Consider the following 21,891-nt stretch of genomic DNA (forward strand, 5'->3'; position numbering starts at 1 on the left):
ATACTGAAGCATTGCAAGCAGCAGTGCACACACTCTCTTACCAGTCTTTTGTGAATGTGGGATTCTAGATTTATGAACATTGCTTCCACACGTGCTCATATAATGAATGATATTCTCAGAAAAATGCATGAATAATCTTAATTCACAAGCATTTTAATTTACCACCACCTCTCACAAATAAAGTTACTATGTAACTTTGCAATCCAATGATAAAATCTCTCTCTCTCTCTCTCTCTGGAAAATGACAAACATTAGAAATGTTTCTGTCTCATAACATAAAACATATTCCACTGTTTGAACTATTTGTATCAATTTTTACCAATGCAAAACATCACCAGTATGCTCTGATTCTATTGCTTTACTATACCTTTATTGCCCTTTCCACCCCAACCAGCATATTTCTTCTCTTTTTTTTTTATCACAGTAGAAGAAATGAATAACATAGCAGGGATGTGTAATAAACCAATGTGCCAGAAATGAAAGACAGACAAAAAATACTGTCCAATAAATTGACTTGTGTTTTGAGATATGTGAACAACTACAATTTAATACGTTCATGTTGTGCTCTGAGCAAGCACATAACTCTACTTTCTCCGATTTGCCTGATTGAACAAAAATAATTTTAAAAAAACGTACAGGATCCACTGTGACTTCACAGTTGTGTAGTTAACAGTAGGGATAGTATTTAGCTGCAAAAATGCTTGCTCCAAGCCAATAAACCATGTCACACATTACAAGTAGGTAATAAAACAGATATACAAAAAATAAGCTAAGAGAAATTAATCAAGTGGACCAGTGGTATGAATTTAAATAATTTGTGTAGGTGGCTATATATCGAATGATGTGTGCAAAAAATTCTCACTGAACTGATATTTTTCTCTTACCTAGAGTGAGAAAAATTTAAAATATAGCAGCAATTGTTAATATTTTTTTAAAAAGGAGAGATAATTTCAAGAAATTAAAAATTAATTTCAGAGATAATTTAATTCTTATGCATAGTGGGAAAATGTGATCTTTGTCAGCAGAAAAGTTTATAGGTTCATGACTGTTTCTATCTTATAATATCTCATCAGCAAAGCTGAATCTTCTCATGGAATCCCACGTTAATAGATGGACAGAGATTTTTACAAATATAAATATAGGTGTAGGCAAAGCTGTGTGGCAAGAAGCTTGCTTTCCAACCATATGGTTCCATGTTCAGTTCCACTATATAGCACCTTGAGCAAGTTACTTTTACTATTTTAGCCTCAGGGCAACCATAGCTTTATAAGTGGATTTGGTTGACAAAAACTGAAAGAAGCCCATTGTATATATATGTATGAATGTGTGTGTGTTTCTTTGGCTTGGCATTGTGTAAAAGTTGTAAATGTGTCTCTGTCATACAAACAGTACCATTCATAGCCAATATTCTACAAAACATGTCTGGCCATGAGGAGATATAACCTTGCTTGAAAACAAGTGAGGGATCAGTGAGAGGAAAGGCGTCCAGTCACAAAATATCTGCTCCAAATATATTCCAGCCAACCCATGCAAGCACGGCAGTGTGGGCATTAAATGATGATGATGATGGCGGCGGCGGTGGTGGTGGTGGTGGTGGTGGTGTATGCAAAAGATTCTCAGTGAACTGAAATTTATTTATTATTTGAAGGAAGGAAAAGAAAAATTAAGCTGCCATTGTTAATGCGAGATTTCACAGAAAATGGGGTGATAATTTCCAAAAAATAAGAATTAATTTCACAGAAAATTTAATTTTTGTGTTTAGTGAAAAAAATCTGATCTTTGTTAGCAGAAAAGTGTACAGATTCACGATTATTTCAATCTTGTTAAATCTTACCAACAAAGCTTAGTCTTCTCACTGAAGCCCACTTTATTAAGTGGACAGTGAATTTTTTACAAATATATAAATAGTCTAAGATAATTTTAACCAACAGTGTAATTATGTTCAAGGGGGTGCTTAAATGTTCCTGGCTTTGGGTAAAATAAAATTCTGGAGGATCAGTTAATTATGATTTTATTCAACGTATTCCCCTCTCAGATTCACACACTTATTGCAGAGGTTTTTCAGTTTTTCTAAGCTCTTTAAAAGAACCCGGAAGGCCTTTTGTGATAGCCTTAAAGCCAGGAACTTTTCAGCCCCTCTTCATATAGTGCGTAACTATATACCACAAACAAGGAGAAATTATTCAAGTGGGTTAATATAAAAAATTTAGATATTCTTAACCCTTTCCTTAATGTATTTATTTTGAGATGCTCTGTGTTTCCTTCAATTACTTTAAATATAACAAAGAATTTAGTAAAATAAATTGGTTATCATTAAGCTAGTGTTAGGAACATAAATTGTGACTAAGGTTTGGTGGAAGATTTTTATTCAAAACTTATGAAAATAAGAGATTTGTACTCAGAGCCAGAGCCAGTTTAAGCTGGGTTGGTAACAAAAGAGTTGATGATTTACATCATTAACCAATACTAAGTTTTTTTGAAAGAGAAAGAGCAACGATGAAAGGAGTAGTAAAAGCTGGTCATGAAGATGACAAGAGATCACAATGAGTGGTGTGATACTTTGCTGAATAAGATCCTGACCAACCCAAGCAGTATGGAACAATAGACATATAAAATGAATATGATGTGTAAGGAGTATCATCCACTGCTTTTAGAAATACTTAAGATACATCATCCAAGCTTGTGTTTCTTTTTGTTTGAATCCTTTGAGTGGGATTTTGTAGTTTCCATCAACAAAATTCTACTCAATCTAAAGCTACTAGTAGAAGACACTTGCCCAAGGTTTCACAAACCTGGAACTATGGAGTTGCAAAACAAAATTCTTAACCATATAGTACTTATATGTAAGTAGTATTCATTGTATGGATCATGTTTATGGTATGTAGATGGTTCACAGTTTTAGTTGTTTAGCTCCAGGTCAACCTTGATTAACTAAATTATCAAAGTCATTCCAACCATGACCACTCTATGTTATTTTCATGTTTAATTTGCCTTAGACCACATTATTCAATACATCCTTTATTTTTTGTGGGTAGGGGGTAATTTCACTCTTATTTCTAGCAGGTTAAGCAGCCATGTATGATTCCTTCAGTGGCTGGAAGCACTTCCTGAACCAGAGAAAAAAGTAGCCTTTAAGATGCAGTTGTAGATGTGCAGCCACCATAAAAGACCTTCAGAGATTATAATACTTAACATTTGCAGGAAAGCTGAACGTTTTAGCTGTGTCATTGATAAATAGGAAAGATGTACATGTTGAAATCTGCTTCTGTGGTATATAATGATATATAATGGTTAATCTATGGCAGGATGATCATGAGGAGCTGAAACAGAAGGAAATGAAAATATAAATTTGGATATGAATTCAAGGAAATGGTCAGAAAGGTTGAGAAACTGAACTAAGAGAAATAACCGAAATGAGATGATGATGAGAAAGTGGATAAATAAATTTAGGAGTGATGTGGAGGGGTGGTAGTGGTAGGTAATTTGGGGTTCAACATTTGATGGAGTCTTTAAGACGCTGGTATGACATACAGCATGACTTTAAAATATGGTAAAGCCCTTCTCTTTCTAGGTCTGAACAAAACCAATTCCATCTGGAGAGAAAAAGAGAGTGAGAGAGAGAGAGGGAGAGAAAGGTAGAACTGCCCCTAATAGTTTACTGGTATTTTATTTATACCTGAAAGAATGAAAAGCATAGCTGACCTTGGTAAAATTTGAACTTAGCAGATAGCTTGAACAAATATTGCAAAACATTCTGTATAATTTGAAATTAACTATCAGCAAGAGGAAAAAAAGGCAAAAACCTAGCAGGCATTCTTAAAAATTCTCAAAGAAAAGAGTGAAATAATTTTTTAAAACTAGAATTAATCTCTTAAAATATATTAATATATTCTTAAATGGCTTATAAGCACCTTCCATGCTGCAATTGTTTTCATTCCAAAACCTGATTTCAGATCAGGTCACTTGCTATGCAAGTACATCTCCGTAATATATTCATATAATTAGAAGAAAAGTCTGATCTTTGCAGGCTATAGGTGCATTTTGCACTATGGACATATTTTGGTTTATTAGAGCTCATCAGCTTAGCTCATCCACATTGTTGCATCTGCTCAATGCTAATCAAATGTAATAGATTAAAATATGTCCACAAACTTACCTTTCCCCATGTATGAGCATTAACTTTTAGAGTTTAATACTTAATTCCTTGAAATTATCTCTTTGTGAGTCTCTTAACATTCAGTTTCCTTCTCCAACTATAAGGTAAATTTCAATTAATAATTCTTTACCTAAAAGAAAGCAAACAGCATTTCAATATCTGATTATTAAAATTATTGTTTATCTCCAGATCATCATCCATGATTGAACATATATATGATTATATATGACTAAAAAGTTCTAGCCGTGACCATTCCAACTTATTTTCAGGCAGCATGTATCAAGGATTACATTATTCAATGTTTCCTTTCTTTTTAAAGACAGTGGTTATTTTTAGCAGTTCTAGTAGATCATGTGACTACATAGAGTCTCCCTTTCTCTGTTCTTCTCTCTTTCACTCTCTCTCTCTCTCTCTATTTATCTATCTATCTCTCATAAGCTTGTGGGCAGCACAAATATTTAGATAGCTTGCAGCTTTTCTTCCACTGAAAAGAAAGCGTAATTATTGAAGTGGATAAGTGCACCAGCAAGCTGTTAACAATACACAATAGGGTACACAAACAGAGCCATTTCAGTTGATTGTATATACTAAGAAAAGAGGTTGAGCAGAAGAATGTTCAATGAAGCAGACACAGTACTCTTGGCAATTATAGGATATGTATGTCTGTATGCACATAAGGAAAAGTGAAAAGATTTTATGTGTAAGTAGGGAGATCAAGGTTCAGTGAAGAAAAAGATTACCATGAAAAGAAAAAAGGTAAAAACATTGGATAGGTTAATCTGTTGGGTATGCAAAAGGAATAGGAAAACCAATGCTAAAAATGATTTACAGAAAATATGGGGGACTAAAGTGGGAGCTAGAAGCCTTTATCATGGCTCTGCAAGAGCAAGCAATTAGAAGAAACTTGGTTAAGACAAAAATTGGCAGAAGCCAACAAGATACATACTAAATGTTCAATATGTAGCATAGTAGATGAAAGTATCAATAATCTAGTGCGAGAATATAGGAAGATTGTGTAAAAATAATGTAGAAGAAGACATGACAGGTTATAGGAAAAGTTACATATTGATGTTACTAAGAAATATGGAAATCAAAGAAGACAGGAAAAAAAAAAAGAAAAAGAAATTATACCATTACCAGCCAGAAGCATCATTTCTTTCTTCTTTTTTTTCTGGTAAGATTACTATTGTACAATCCTGTGGGATGTCTTAGTGCAAACCGATCATGTAATAGGGACACAAAAACTAGATGTGATCGTTTGATCATATTCTAAGGAACTAAAAAGGTGGAGAACCAAAGAATACAATATTTTACTATTCTACAATATGAGAGCAGTGTTGAAGCAAACACTTTGGAAAAGCGTGGCAAGTTTATCTGGATTTCTTCATAATATATATATATATATAAAAAAAGAAATCTCTGAGGAAATGTAAGTAAAATCTATTCCTTGTTATCTCAGAAGTAACGTCCACAATGATTCTTTTATTCTTTGACTGATTTTTAGTCATCACTTTATTATTATTGTGGCCACCCTGGAGTACTGACTTCAAGGAATCTAGTGGATTGTACTGACCCAGTACTAACTTCATTGATCTCTCTTCATTGAATGGCTAATTTTCAACATAATTATTATTATTTATTTAATATTTATTTCTTTTGGTGACAAAGGCATAAGGAATTTTTGTCCATTCTAAGTGAAACAGTGTTAAGCAAAAATGGTTGGAGTCCTCTTGTTCAAGAGTTAGTTCATTTACTTTATGAGCTAATACTTTCAACAACACACACATACACAAACACATTATATATATATATATATATATATATATATATATATATACATATATATATATATATATATAAGTAGTTGAATGAATTATCTTAGTATGGATAATTCGGTTAACCGATACCTGGGTAGCAAATTCACGTCAGAAAAACATGGTTGAAGCTACATGCCAAGGGTAGAGATCACATGCTTTCGTGTGGAAATTTGTTTGTTTTTTTAATACAAATAAATGAAAGAATGGAGTTGAACGACGATTTAACAAAATTCCTTTATTCTCGACATATGTTTCGAAGGCTGCATATTCCTAATTTCGAAGGAATAAGGGGTGCATTATGCCGCCTTCTCATCAGGAAAAACAAGGAACTTATGTCAGCATCAAGATGAACAAAAACTTTTAGATGACTGCCCACATGGAGCCCATAGCGATAATGAGTGTTTCTTTAAAATATTCCGTTATAAGCAGTGACGTCAAAAAATTCTTTCATTTATTTATATATATATATATATATATATATATATATATATATATACTATGTATATATATATACTATGTATATATATATATATACTATATATATATATACTATGTATATATATATAAGAGAAAAAACCTCTATTAAGTAAGTCAATTGACTTTTTCTCTTATTATATACATATATTATATATTGTGAAATTTGATTTTGTATTGCTAAATTGAATTTTTCCCTGTAAGTTTGGAATTTTATATTCCCTAATATTATAATTATTATATATATATATATATATATACATGATATATGTATATATATATATATATATATATATATATATGGCTTTAGGAAGGGCATCCAGCCGTAGAAACACTGCCAGATCTGACTGGGCCTGACGAAGCCTTCCAGCTTCACAGACCCCAGTTGAACCATCCAACCCATGGTAGCATGGAAAGCGGATGCTAAATGATGATGATGATGATGATGATGATATATACATGAGTTAATTCTGTAACCCTTTAAAATACATACATATATATATATATATAAAATTTGATTAAAAGTTATGTTAGCCTCATGAAGGGAAAGGTGTCATCCAAGGAAATACTTGTTCAATACCTAACATTTTGGTGGGAATTGATTTCCATAAAATAATAGATGTTTATAAACCTGTAGTTTAGAAAATGGAGATTGTGATGGTAATGAGAGTTTATAATCAACAACAAATTGAACATTACCCCTTACAGCTGTTTCAATTATACACAGTGAATTAATTAATATCTAATTAATTCACTGTGTATAATTGAAACAGCTGTAAGGGATAATGTTTGGTTTGTTCTTTTATTCTTTTATTTGTTTCAGTCATTTGACTGAAGCCATGCTGGAGCACCACCTCTCTCTCTCTCTCGATATATATATATATATATATATATATATACATGGGCTTCTTTTAGTTTCCATCAACCAATTCCACTCACAAGGCTTTGGTCAGCCCAAGGCTATAGTAGAAGACACTTGCCCAAGATGTCACGCAGTAGAATGAACCCGAAACCATGTAGTTGGAAAGCAAGCTTCTTACGACATAGACAAACCTAAGATTATATATATATATATATATATATATATATCTACAAGAGTAATATATGTATATATGTGTGTATGTGTGTATAGATAGACAGACAGATACATACATGTGTGTGTATATGTGTGTGCGTTTATGTGTGTGTGTGTGCATGTGCGTGCGCATGTGTGTGTGAGATATGGTTCCACACAGACTCCAACAGGTAAATTTGGTACAAAGTATTTGCCAAACCCAGAACCATTTGGTTGCAAAGAAAACTTCTTAACCACACAGCTAGAGACTGAGAGATTTGGACAGAAGAACTGCAGAAAGCTGTCATTTTCTATTCTGCAAGCAATCTTTACAAACTCCTTTAGAATTATTACAAAATTTCATAACTTGAAGCCTTTGACAATTCTTCTGATACCAACTCACCTAAGATTGCTGCTGGTTCTATGACAGAAAGCCACTTGCTTTTAAAGAATTTATATTTAAATTAAAACCTCCCATCATAATTATGAAAAGAACCTTTTGTTAAGTTATATTACAAACACCAACTTAATAATGAGTGAGTTAACCATTTTATTAAATCTTTCTAAATTGTTGGTTGTTTTCAAAATTAACTGAAACACATTGGCAATATATGTAATTAAAAATATGGTCACAAAAGACAGAATTTTGTAACTACTACTACTACTATTACTACAACTACTACTATTGCTGCTGCTACTACTACTACTACCACCACCACCATCACTACTACTACTACACTACTACTACTACTACTACTACTACTACTACTACTACTACTACTAATAATAATAATAATAATAATAATAATAATAATAATAATAATAATAATAATAATAAAGCAAAGCAAAGATAATTATTATTTCCAACATAAAAACACTGAGTTGTCAGAATAGTCAGCATGCTAGGCAAGAGGCTTGGTGGTATTTTGCTCATCTTTACATTCTGAGATCAAATTCTGTCAAGGTCAGCTTTGCCTTTCATCCATCCTTTCGGAGTCAATGAAACAAATTACCAATTGAGCACTGGAGTCAATGTAACTGACTACCCAACCCCCTCAAAATTTCTAGCTTTCTGCCAAAATTAGAAAAAATTATTTCCAATATGACAAATATTATGTGGCATTTTCTCTGATAAGCCAATGCTTTTGCTTCTTAATTCACTATCTAGAACTGGTATTTTATTTTATTGACCCCAAACAATGAAAGTCAAAGTTGAGAGCTGCAGGATTTGAACTCAGAATGTAAAGATTTAAAACATATATAATATATATATTGTTTGTTCCTTCTCGAGCCATTCCTGGCTCATAAGGACCCGTTTCCCAGTTTCCTTAGTGTATAGGTTCCCCACCTGGACGGGACGCCGGTCCATCATAGCTGAGCTGCAAGATGCAGGAGGAAAGAGTAAGAGAAAGTTGTGGTAAAAGAGTCAGCAGAAGTTTGCCATCAACTACTGCCAAAGCCGCGTGGAGCTTACGTGTTTTGCTCAAAAACACACACATCACCCGGTCTGAGATTTGAACCCACAATCCCTCGACTGCGAGTCCACTGCTCTAACCACGATGTGTGTGTGTGTATACATACAAGATTTAAATGCGAGCTACTGTAGGTTTCATGTCTCTGATAATACAAAAGAGGGATGTATAGCATGCTGTGTGTTAAAAGGCAATCATTCAGGCACAAGGTGATATTTGTTTCTCACAAGATGGAGAACTGTTTTTGTTGATTTCACCAATTATGAAATTATGAAACTGTACACTGTGTATGTGTGTGTGTGTGTGTGTACATGCAGTGGGCATCTTTCAATTTTCATCTGTCAAGTTAACTAAAAAGATTTTGGTTAGTCTGCAGCTATAACAGAGCCCAAAATGACATGCAGTGGGATTGAAGCCAAAAGCCACATGGGTGGGATATGGACTTTTTAGCCACACAGATATACCTGCACCTCACTGCATTGAATTAAAAAAATTTTTTTTTGTTTGTTATTGTTACTTAATCCTAGACATATCGTGGCCATCCCATTTTTTCTTAACAGCATATTCTTCCAATTACATTATCAAATCTGATCTTTGTTTTCCCTAAAACAAACAAATAACAGTGTAACAATAAATGACTGTTGTTTCTAGCAGGCTGAACCGCCATCTAGAAGCTCCCACATCATTTCAATTTGTTGAGCATAGAAGTATACATTCCAGACATATCTCATATTGAAAACAATTTGAATAAGAACATATATGAATAGGCATACAGACTTACATGCATATTTATATGCGTGAATACATATGCCTATGCAGAAAAGAGACATGCTCAGAATTCAATGGAAATAGTTACAGATTCCCTTGTACTGCTTATCAAGATAATATTACTCTTTTGTAATTATATCAGGATATAGATAAATCACAGTAACAGGGCAAGTTACTATATTCTGTTTCACTTCTTATATCATTCATCAGATAAAATTAGGGGTATTTTGGCAAGGCTTAATTGCATTATAATTCTAAGAACTGTCATATCATGTGGCTAGTAATACAGCATGAGAATTACTCTCAAATGCAGGTAAATGAGAACTCATTAACGCCTTAGCTTAGAAGTGAGTACAACATTTATATACAATAGTAATCTATTCTCTGTGGCTTCCATTTAGCATTTATTAAGATTGCCTTACTGCGGCTGATACAATATCTAACCACTAAGCTTTGGTTAACAGATACAGCCTGCCAATCATCAAGTAGCTTGCTTTCCAAATTCATTTATTCACTATTATGGCATTTTCGCTGCAAGATCAAACCTCATAGATGTAGTATTATTATTCTTTTAAAAGTCTTTGAAGCTTTTATTTACACTACTCTCATCACATACATTCTTAATGAAGTGGCCATCCATTTATCCATTTATGGCCAAGTACAATCAATCCTTTATCTGTAGAGATTATTTAGAAAATATAAACTCATTATTGCAAAGTATAATATGAATATATGATATATAAAAGATTGTATACATATATACACATACATATATACATACACACACATACATCTACAACAATAAGTGTAAAGGTAATTTTTGTATGTAACTTTGTTTATGAATTTACTGTGTGTTCCAATTTCCTAACTGCTAAAATGCACACACATTCACTTACATGCAGTGAGGGTCTTGAATCATCACATAGTCACTTGACATCCCCAAAATAGCAGCCAAATCTCCTTCAAATTATAGCCAAACTGAAGGAAGGACAAATAGGATAACGCAATCTAGGGTATACTCTGTCTATAACAAAAATAGGACTGCATCGTTGTAGCTGGACTGCCTTTGATTATGTATCTACTCAATCCAAATAACATTTAGCCTCTTTGATACCAAATTGTTCAAGACAATTCTTGGTTCTAGGATACACATTTCTTGTTACTAATCATCATTATCATCATCGTTTAACGTCCATTTTCCATGCTGGCATGGGCTGGACGGTTTGACATGGAAATGGCTAGCAGGGAGCTGGCCAGAATCCAACGGTCTATTATGGCATGGTTTCAACAACTGGATGTCCATCTTTATGTCAAACGCTAAACAGAGTGTGCTGGGTGCCTTTTACATGCCACCGACACAGGTGCGTTTATGCAGTAGCAGCACAAATGCATTAACACAGTCCCAGCATGGATGCTTTCTAAATGGCACCAACACTAAAGAGATCTCTTTGATGAAAACTCTTCATCAGAATTTTATATTAGTTTGTATTCATGCACCGGTTTAATACTAAGTTGTTTTACTAAATTTTCATTATTTTCAACATTTAATCAAACATAAGCAGTGTATTTTAATAGACATGATAGCAAAATGGTTAATTATGTGTCTCCTTTTTAAAGTACACAAACTAAACGCTTTGCACTCCAGAACTTCAACACACATTAACAAGCCAATAATGGAGTCTCCAAATCTGAGATCATCAACTTCTTTCTATAATAAACCACATTTGTTTTTTGTTTTTTTTTGTATATTTTCCCATTGTCCACTGGTATATTATATCATATTTTACATATAGAAACATGCACACGTAGCTACCCATTTTCATCACAAGCAATTCTTGTGTAAACAAAGATTAAACAAACTAGTTAGAAGATATAGGTACATATATGGCTGTGTGGTTAACAAACTTGCTTTGCAACCATGTGGTTTTGGGTTCAGTCCCACTGCACAATACTTGAACAAGTGTCTTCTACTATAGCTCCAAGCCAACAACTGCCTTGTGAGTGAATTTGGTTGATGAAAACTGTGTGGAAGCCTGAACCTTTCATATACATAGGTGTGTGTGGTTATGTTTGTCCCCTTTCCTAACACTTTACAACTGGTGTTGGTTTGTTAACATCCCCATAACCTTGCAGTGTAAATAGAGAAATAGACAGAATAAATACTAGACTTTAAAATAAGTACTGGTTTAGTTTGTTTGACTAAACCCTTGAAGGCAGTGCTTCAGCATGGCTGCAGTCCAATGACTGAAACAAGTAAAAGATAAAAGATACCTTTTTATCTTTGATTTTGAAGCTTGGTAAAAGACCATTGGTATTACCATCTCACCTGACTAAAAAAGATTTTTAGAAAATGCCAAAATTAAACAAATTTTAACAAAAAAGACTATCAGCTACTCAAATGCTCATAAATATACATTAGAAGAAAATGTTTAGAAAAGTTTCAAGGCCCACAGAGAATTCTTAAGCAGCCCACCTGCTGCCAACTTCTGCTTTATATGGTTCCTCTACTTGCTAGAAATATGCTGTATTGTCTTCACAAAAAAAAAAAAGGAACATAGACAAAGACATGATAGGCACTGTGTCCACCCCCAAGATGAGAGGGTCACATATGAAATGTATTTGATCTATCAAGACAGACCAAGGGCTAAGCAACAAAAACGACTTCTCTTGGAAATAGCAAATAAATCTTCCCTTCTCTGTGAAATAGCAAGCAAATTTCCCTTAAGTCACACTCCGTCTTTAATGACAATACCAATCTAAATTTTATAAATTATCAGTCTTCCATACATTCTATATATAAAGGATGGTCTTGTGTGTATATGCAGAGTTGAAGTATTGGTGTAAGCATGATGTTCTAATGATCTGAAGAGATAACCTTACATATTTGCAGTGGTTTGTACATGTACAGTTGTATTGTGCAATGTGTAGCGTGCATATTGGTGCAGGCATGTAAAATAATCTATCATACACTGAGATTATTATTACATGATGAAGGCTACAAAACAGCCTGTAGTAAGTAGCTTGCTTACCAACCACATGGTTCCAGGTTCAGTCCCACTGCATGGCACCTTGGGCAAGTGTCTTCTACTATAGCCTCGGGCTGACAAAAGCCTTGTGAATGGATTTGGTAGATGGAAACTGAAAGAAGCCCGTCGTATATATGTATATATATATGTATGTGCGTGAGTGTTTGTGTGTCCATGTTTGTCCCCCTAGTATTGCTTGACAACCAATGCTGGTGTGTTTATGTCCCCGTCACTTAGTGGTTCGGCAAAAGAGACTAATAGAATAAGTACTGGGCTTACAAAGAATAAGTCCCGGGGTTGAGTTGCTCAATTAAAGGTGGTGCTCCAGCATGGCCGCAGTCAAATGACTGAAACATGTAAAAGAGTAAAAGAGTAATATATATACACATACATATATATATATATATGTTTAAATATATATATATATATGCACATACATATATATATATATATATGTAAATGTAATATGTGACAAAATGCATTTTTCCGATGACCAGATAACTGAAGAGATGGTGGCGTAGATTTCCACTTCGACATCCAAAACTCATGGCTACCGAATAATTGTCACATATTACATTTACAGATAAATTCCTCTATTTACATAATATCGAGGTCTCGTTCTTTCATTTGTTGTCTTACCATTTTTATCAATATATATATATGTATGTATATACACACACCAAAATAAGAAAAATACCAAGATGTGATGATGATGTGAAAAAAACAACAGAATATATTATGTTTATGCTCAGGAAAAAATGAAAGACGTCATAGATATTCTGAGCCTAACCTCTTTTAGAGAAAGGAGAAATGAGTGAGAAACCGCCCCCCCCCCACCTCTCTGAATTAAACAGTGAAGCCATGATGAATGTTTGTGTGTGTTTGTGTGTGTGTGTGTGTGTATACTGAATTTCAATTAAAAAAATGACAAGACAATCTTGGCAAAATGTCTTTGATGATCATAAGTCTACTTGATCAGGTTTGACATGGAACTAAACAAGAACAACATTGTAAGATAATGAAATGATTATAGCAGAAATTGAACACGTGTCAGCACTCTTGTGCTATCGTCATCAAACAGTGAAATATGACAAGGTACAATTATGCATATGCATTAGTTGACAGAATTTCTCCAAAGTTAGATGCTTAGGTGTATGTACTTCAGTGAGAAACAAGACTTGTCTCTGTCTTAATTGGAAGAATCTCCCAAGACAAGCATAAAAAATTAACTGATAGAGCATATAATTTGATGTGATGAATTGCTTTCTGTTTTCCTCAACAGTTATCCATTGTCTAAATCACTTTCCTAATATGGTATTATTGCTAAGCACCATCAAATACATCATTTCCATAAGTGATACTAATTATTACATATTTTATTCATGAATGTCACTAAATAAAGCAACTGTTTGTAAGCGCACACACACTCGCATACAATCAAACATATACGCATACATGTGCACTTGCATACATGCACACATTACATGCACTCACATGCCTGTGTCCTCATTACATGCACAACAATTGCACACAACACACACACGGATACATTTGTAAACACACACATCATACAAAGACAACAAATACACACACACACACACACATTTCATGCTTTCTTTCCCAGCGCAAGAGAAATTCTTTTGCTATTCTTAACATGTAATTCATCAAAAGACTTGATAGAATTTGAAACTTGTATTAATGAATCAATCCATATTTTAGATAATTGATTCCTTGGAGCAATAATGAGATATTCCAAGGCAAATTCTTTGTTTTTGAACATTAGAAGCATACTGTTACATATTTCATGAACACATCAGAAATATTACTGAAGAGCACATATTAATTTCAACATAATTTGATCATTCTACATCTTACTTTTACCCAACATATCTATAATAGTAGAGCTAGTGTGCATCAAGGAAGAGATATTGATACTATTTCAGCACCTACAAAAACACGGCAGATTCCGTTAGAAATAGTAACCAAAGTATCATATGATACTTTAAATATGACATATTGGAGAATGCATCATAGATTTTATTTACAACAACTGAAAATTAAATGGGGAAAAAACATGATAGCAATGACTGGAATATTTTTATCTTTACTCATAGGACTGCTAAATCAGAGCAGTCACAGGGAATAAGCATTAACAAATACTCCTCCTGCTGCTGCTGCTGCTAAAGTTCTCTGAGACTCTATCAATCAAACTATGCATATGGATGAAGTTTCCATGTGGTTATGTGACCTAAAGGAATTAACAGCTAAATCATATTCAAATCACAACCTGACGATCTTAAATGAAAGGATATACTGGGTAATGTAGTTAAAGGTTTGTATGGAGTTGGTGCGTCAAGGGAAGGCATAAAAATATGAGGAACTTAATAAACTAAGGCATAGGAGTGGCTGTGTGGTAAGTAGCTTGCTTACGAACCACATGGTTCCGAGTTCAGTCCCACTGCATAGCACCTTGGGCAAGTGTCTTCTACTATAGCCATGGGCCAACCAAAGCCTTGTGAGCGGATTTGGTAGACAGAAACTGAAAGAAGCCCATCGTATATCATCATCATCATCATCATTTAACGTCCACTTTCCATGCTAGCATGGGTTGGACGATTTGACTGAGGTCTGGCGAACCAGACTCCAATCTGATCAGGCAGAGTTTCTACAGCTGGATGCCCTTCCTAATGCCAACCACTCCGAGGTATGTATGTGTGTGTATATGTTAGTGTGTCTGTGTGTTCTCCCCCCCCCCAATATTACTTGATGCTGATGTGTTTACGTCCCCGTAACTTAGTGGTTCGGCAAAAGAGACCAATAGAATAAGTACTTGGCTTACAAAGAAAAAGTCCTGGGGTCGATTTACTCGACTAAAGGCAGTGCTCCAGCATGGCCACAGTCACATGACTGAAACAAGTAAAAGAGTAACTATTGAAAGCATGTGGTGTAAGCATGGCAGCGTGGTTTTGGGTTCAGTCCTGCTGCATGTCACCTTGAGCAAGTATTTTTGAACTATAGCCCCTAGCCAAACAAAGTCTTGTGCATGGATTTGGTAGACGAAAACTAAAAGAAGCCCACTGTGTGTGTGTGTGTACGTGCATGTGTACACACTAGTTACATTGTCTTAACATTGTGTGATAGTTGTAAGTGTCACTGTTATACAAACAGTGTCATTTATTTTTAGTGTTGTGAGGGTAGGCAAAAAAGAATGACATCAAACTGTATAAAATTACGCCAAATAATTTCATGTTATGAATACAAGCATGGAAAAGTAGAAGTTAAAACAAGGATGATGATGTGGAGGACAGTTTACCAGGCTCCACAATGTCCTATCTACAAATGTCACTTTGGCTCAATCCACAATGACTTATCAGGTTTGTAAAATAGTGATTTATGAACCAGAGATGGAAAAAAAACAAATACCCAACAATTGGTAATGTAAACACACAAAGCAGTTGCTTTGGAGTTGCTGCACCTAGTTTTGTCTGGTGGCAGCACGATTATAAGAGGTACTCAGACAGGTAAAAAACGATAAACATTGCCCTTTTCAAGCCTAGCCAGGCTCAAGGGCCCAGTTTCCCAGTTTCTGTTGTGTATGTGTTTTCCCCCCCCCCCCCCCCAGCTGGATAGGATGCCAGTCCATTCATTGCAACATTACTCAAGAATCAGGAAGAGAGAGTGAGAGAAAGTTGTGGTGTAGCACTACAATAAGGGCTGCCACCACCCCCTGCCGGAGCCTCGTGGAACTTTTAGGTGTTTTTGCTCAATAAACACACACAACACCCGGTCTGGGAATCGAAACTGCGATCCTCTAACCGCAAGTCCACTGCCCTAACCACTGGGCCATTGTGCCTCCACTTACTCAGACAGGTAACGGTGTACAATAAAAGAACCAAGAAATTCTTCGGTAGCCACAAAGCTGTTCAGCATCAATTGGAAAGTGTCCAAATCATTGTGATTTTCTGTTTGACAGCTAAAGGAGGAAGAATCCTGTAAGCTAGCGTTTCTCAAATGGGGTTCCCTGGAACCCTAGGGTTCTGCAAAAGGTTCCTAGGGGTTCCACAAGATAGAGTGAAATAGCTAATGCTAATTTCATGGTTATAATATTACTATACATACACAACATATTACTGGTTATTGTAATATAGACCTATTATGTTATCAAAAAACTATAACAACTATTGGGGATATATTTAGTGATGTATTAATTTTTTCTTAAACCAGTTATAAATATATATATATATATAAATTAGAGAAAAACTACTATTATGTAATTCAAACAATGTTAGGCATAAACCAAATCATAAAGAAAAAATAAAATATACTATAAAACATATAACTAGATCACAAAAAAGTACAGAAAAATGAATAAACAATATATAATAAGTATATATAATGGGGTTGAGAAACACTAGTGTAAGCTGTATGTAAAATAATATGCAGAAAAAAATAGGATGATTATGTGTACAATTACATATTATATATTGTTTATTCATTTTTTGTACTTTTTATGATCTAGTTATATGTTTTGTAATATATTTTATTTTTTCTTTATGATTTGGTTTATGTCTATCATTGTTTGAATTACATAATAGTGGTTTTTCTCTAATTTATATATATTTTATATTTATATTGTGAAATTTGATTTAATACTAAATTGAATTTTTTCCTGTAAGTTTGGAGTTATACTCCTATTATTATATTATTATTATTATTATTATTATTATATTATATATAAAAATAATACGGGCTTCTTTCAGTTTCTATCTACCAAATCCATTGACAAGGCTTTGGTCTGCCCAAGGCTATAGTAGAAAGTGCCGCACAGTGGGACTGAACCTAGAATCATGTGATTGGGAAGCAAGCTTCTTACCTCACAGCCACACCTGTGCCTAAAGAAGAATTTATTAAAATAACTTCATCATTATTAAGCTGAGGTTTATCACAAAGGAAATTTTGATACATGATTTAAAGTTGGATCACTTTAGAACAGAAGGTTTGTATCATAGAGCCAGGATAGACTCGAGTGGTTTTGTATCAAAAGTATTACAATCAGTCTAGTGTTATTCATACTGTCTCATGTTCTATAGACTGATGTATGCAGATAAATAAGGGAACATCTATTCTCTTGCTTGACCTTTAGAAACAGAAGCTAAATCCCATTCAAATAATACTTAATATCTTAAAACAATACAGGATGTATCAATGTTGTCCTAGAGTTAATCTCATTTCCACTCCCCTCTAAATAAAATGTCAATTGGAGTACTTTTGATCATAGGTTTGATTAGCTCTTCAGTTAAAAGTTATCTTCCTCCCTACCTCTCACTAATCTCAGAGGCCCTGTGAAAAGTCAAGAGCACTGCCTTACCTCTTGACTAAATGACTAAAAGATTTTTTTTAAATAATAATTTTTTCAGTATCAATAAATTTATAAGATTATGGGCAGTGGATCACTATCTATCTATCAATCTATCTGCTCAGTCAAAGTCAACTCTCAGTTACTCGATGGATCAGTGTTCTCCAGCCAGTTCTATCCTGGGTCACTTCTTTCAGATTGGCCATGGCCATTCCCGTGTCACTCTTGATAGTGTCAAGCCAGCGGGTTCTTGGTCGGCCTCTTCCTCTGTTGCCACTGACCATTCCAAGCATAATGTCCTTCTCCAGGGATTTTCTCCGCATAATATGACCAAAATATGCCAATCTATGCTTGGTGATCCTAGCTTCCAGCAACAGTTTTGGCTTGATCTGGTCAAAAACTTCTCCATTGGTGAACCTCACTGTCCATGGAACCCATAAAAGTGGATCACAGAAATGGTAAATTGCTAAAACTAATTACCTTGTGGTCATTGATTACATTCATTCATATTCTAAGTTCACAACTTATAAGATTTGGCATTAACTTTTGTCTTTCTTGAGAAGGAATGAATGGTGGTTTGCTTTTTTTTAAATAAGTCCTAGTTATATCTTGCATTGAATTCAGTTGATTGTACCCTTCTAAGTTAGCCAAATTGTAGCAAAGTTAGAAATCAATATGATTAAAAGTTTATATTTAAGTCACTATAGCCTGCCTAGCAGGTATGCTTTCCAATGGGATGACTTTCTTCTTGAAAAACAAAATCAAGACAAGATTCTCAGTTAGAATAGATTACATGTTGTATCCTTTATAACTGCTTCCAGCACTTGTAGATTGAGTTAATATCTGCTGACATCTAAGGTCTTAGATTTGACAAACTATAAACAATGTACACCTGTCACTTCAAGATTGTTCTATATGATAAGAATGTTCTTTTTATATGTTGGAGGAAATTAAACAAAACAAAAGTAAAATCAAAAAATAAAACAAGAAAGAGAAATGGAATTATTGTTTTGTGAAACTTACCTTAGGCTATAGTCACTCTCAGTTCAAAAAAGAAAAACAGAGAATAAAAATGGAAATATTTCAGATTGTTTTGAAGAGACAATAAACACTGCCCAAAGAAATGAAATGAATAGAAAGAATAAGTTGTATTTTATTATTTTTATTTTATTATTTAAAAAATATTTTGGCATTTTTCACATGAAATGTTGGAATAGAAGTTAGGGTAAAACAGAATTAGCCAGATTAGTTGTTGTTGTTGTTGTTGTTGTTGTTTAAAAGGCAGTGAGTTGGCAGAACTGTTAGTTTCTTCTGCTTTTTTACATTCTGAGTTCAAATTCTGCTGTGGTCAACTTTGCTTTCCTCCTTTCGGAGTTGAGAAAATAAGCACCTGTGAGCACTTGGGCCAATGCAATTGACAATCTACACACACACACCATCATCATCGTCATCATCATCATCTAACATCTGCCTTCCATGCAGATATGGGCTGGGCAGTTTGACAGGAGCTGGCCAGGTAGAAGACGACCCCAGACTACTGTGTCTGTTTTGGCAGGGATTTTATTACTGGATGCCCTTCCTAATACCAACCACTCAGCAGAGTGGACTGAGTGCTTTTGACATGGCACTAGCACAGGCAAGTTCAGTTTTGGCATGGTTCTTACAGATGGATATCCTTCCAAATGCCAACCATTTTACAGTGTGTACTGGATACATTTTACTTGGTACCACCACCAGCAGGGTCACCAAGTAACTTGTGAGACAAAAAAATTTTGAAAGGGGAAAGAGCATATCTTCTGCCTGTTTTACATTTTGTGTTCAAATTCGGCTGGGTTTGACTTTGCTGTTCATCCTTTCAGAGTTGACAAAATAAGTACCTGTGAGCACTTGGGCCAATGTAATTGACAGTCTACACCCCAACACACATATGCATACCGAAATTCTTGGCCATGTGCCAGGAATTTAAAACTGCAAAAGTAGTTGTTTAATCTCCAGTTCTGACCTGGTCTTGAACTATAATCAAAATTTTTCCAACTATGGCTACTCCACCTTTTTTTTTTTTTTTTTGCCAGCCTATATATCTAGGGCTAGTGTGGTCAGTTAGCAGAATAATATTAGAATATCAGGCAAATGCTTTGTCATGGATATTTCTAGTTTTATGCCTTATGAGTCCAAACAGCACTCAGGTTAACTTTATCTTCCATCCTGCTGGAGACAGGGAGAACCATATATATATAAAGTATCAGTCAACTACCAAGAATAAAAAAATTACCCTCTTTGTCCCTCTCCTTCAAAATTCACTGCATTACACTATAACAAAGAGAGATCACTCACTGTATCTCTTGACTATGAAATGAGGAGAGATGAGCAAGAAGGGGAGAACTACATACTGTGCTCCATCATGTCACAAAAACCTACCATACAAACTATAGATAGCAAGTATGTTACTCTATGGTACAGAACTGTTTTTGAAGAATGTCTAGAACTATATAAACCAATGTGACTTTTTGCTTAACCCTTTAGCATTTAAACCAGCCATATCCAACCCAAATATTCTACTTGTTTTATGCTAAAACTGACCAGATCAGGCCTTTCACACCTATCTTGCTATGTCATTTAAAAAATAAGCAATTATATCTTCACAATATCAACACTACAAGATAATAAATACAGGATTAATTATATAAAATGTAAATAAATATGAATTACATTTGCTGAAGTAATCTGAATACTAAAGGGTTAAGGTAGGGTACTGCCTGATGAAGATTTGGCTGCTATTTTTAGCAGGTTCAATAATCATGTGGTGGTTTCCTCTTTTCCCTCCACCCATTAGATGAATGTGAATCAAGAGATGACAGCATTTTGAATAAGATGGCTCTTAGAGGAATTATTCACTTAGAATAAACAACTTCATCAGTCTAGAGAATAAGAAGAGAAAGATGATACAAGAAGACTTATATAGCTTCATCTAATTATAAATTTGGTGAAGTTAGATTAGTTATTGTTCAGTTTAATTACAATTACTGCATGCATGTCAGTAATTAGAGAAAGCTGAAGGAAACAAAATCAGGAAATCAATTCTAGAGGATTCCACTTCTGTTAAAGAATAACTAAAAATTGTTTTTTAATTAGAAATACTAAATTTCTAAATCTCTCGTAGAGACATGTACAGTGGTGGGGCGATAGAATGGTTGTATACTGTCAATCTAACACGAACGTGACAGTAGGGGGTACACCACCGCTGTTTAGCCCTAGGAAGCATCGACGCCTCCTGATGGCTTTGACACATTTTTCCTGTGTCCTTATATACATTTACGAAGGGGAGACAAACACCCCCAGCCGCCCGGGATTGCATCTAGAGACACGTGTTTCAGGGTGATTGTCCTTCGTCGGCCTAGAGTAGCAGACACCAGTCAGCTGACGATATCTGTCTCGACTCGTAATGTATATATCTAAATTTCAGTGAAGTCTATTCACTGATTATCAAAATCAGAAATACTAAATTTCTAAGTCTCTCATAGAGACATGTACGGTGGTGGGGCGATAGAATGGTTTTATACTGTCAATCTAACACGAACGTGACAGTAGGGGGTACACCACCGCTGTTTAGCCCTAGGAAGCATCAACGCCTCCTGATGAAATTTAGATATATACATTACGAGTCGAGACAGATATCGTCAGCTGACTGGTGTCTGCTACTCTAGGCCGACGAAGGACAATCATCCTGAAAGACGTGTCCCTAGATGCAGCCCCGGGTGGCTGGGGGTG

At 34.7% G+C, this 21,891-nt stretch overlaps 1 protein-coding gene and 1 long non-coding RNA gene across 11 annotated transcripts in view; one reads left to right on the forward strand and one right to left on the reverse strand.

The window, feature by feature from the left end:
• The window catches only part of LOC115210389 (bone morphogenetic protein 1), a 2,987,986-nt gene that overhangs the window by 945,894 nt on the left and 2,020,201 nt on the right, over positions 1 to 21,891 (forward strand). The window lies entirely within an intron of this gene.
• LOC118762952 overlaps positions 7,943 to 21,891 on the reverse strand; it is a 19,844-nt gene continuing 5,895 nt past the window's right edge. The window contains exon 3 of the long non-coding RNA XR_004998705.1: positions 7,943 to 8,026. This is a non-coding gene — a long non-coding RNA (uncharacterized LOC118762952). The remainder of the gene's footprint in view (positions 8,027 to 21,891) is intronic.

The sequence above is a fragment of the Octopus sinensis genome, linkage group LG4 (assembly GCF_006345805.1).
Source record: "Octopus sinensis linkage group LG4, ASM634580v1, whole genome shotgun sequence".
NCBI lineage: Eukaryota > Metazoa > Mollusca > Cephalopoda > Octopoda > Octopodidae > Octopus > Octopus sinensis.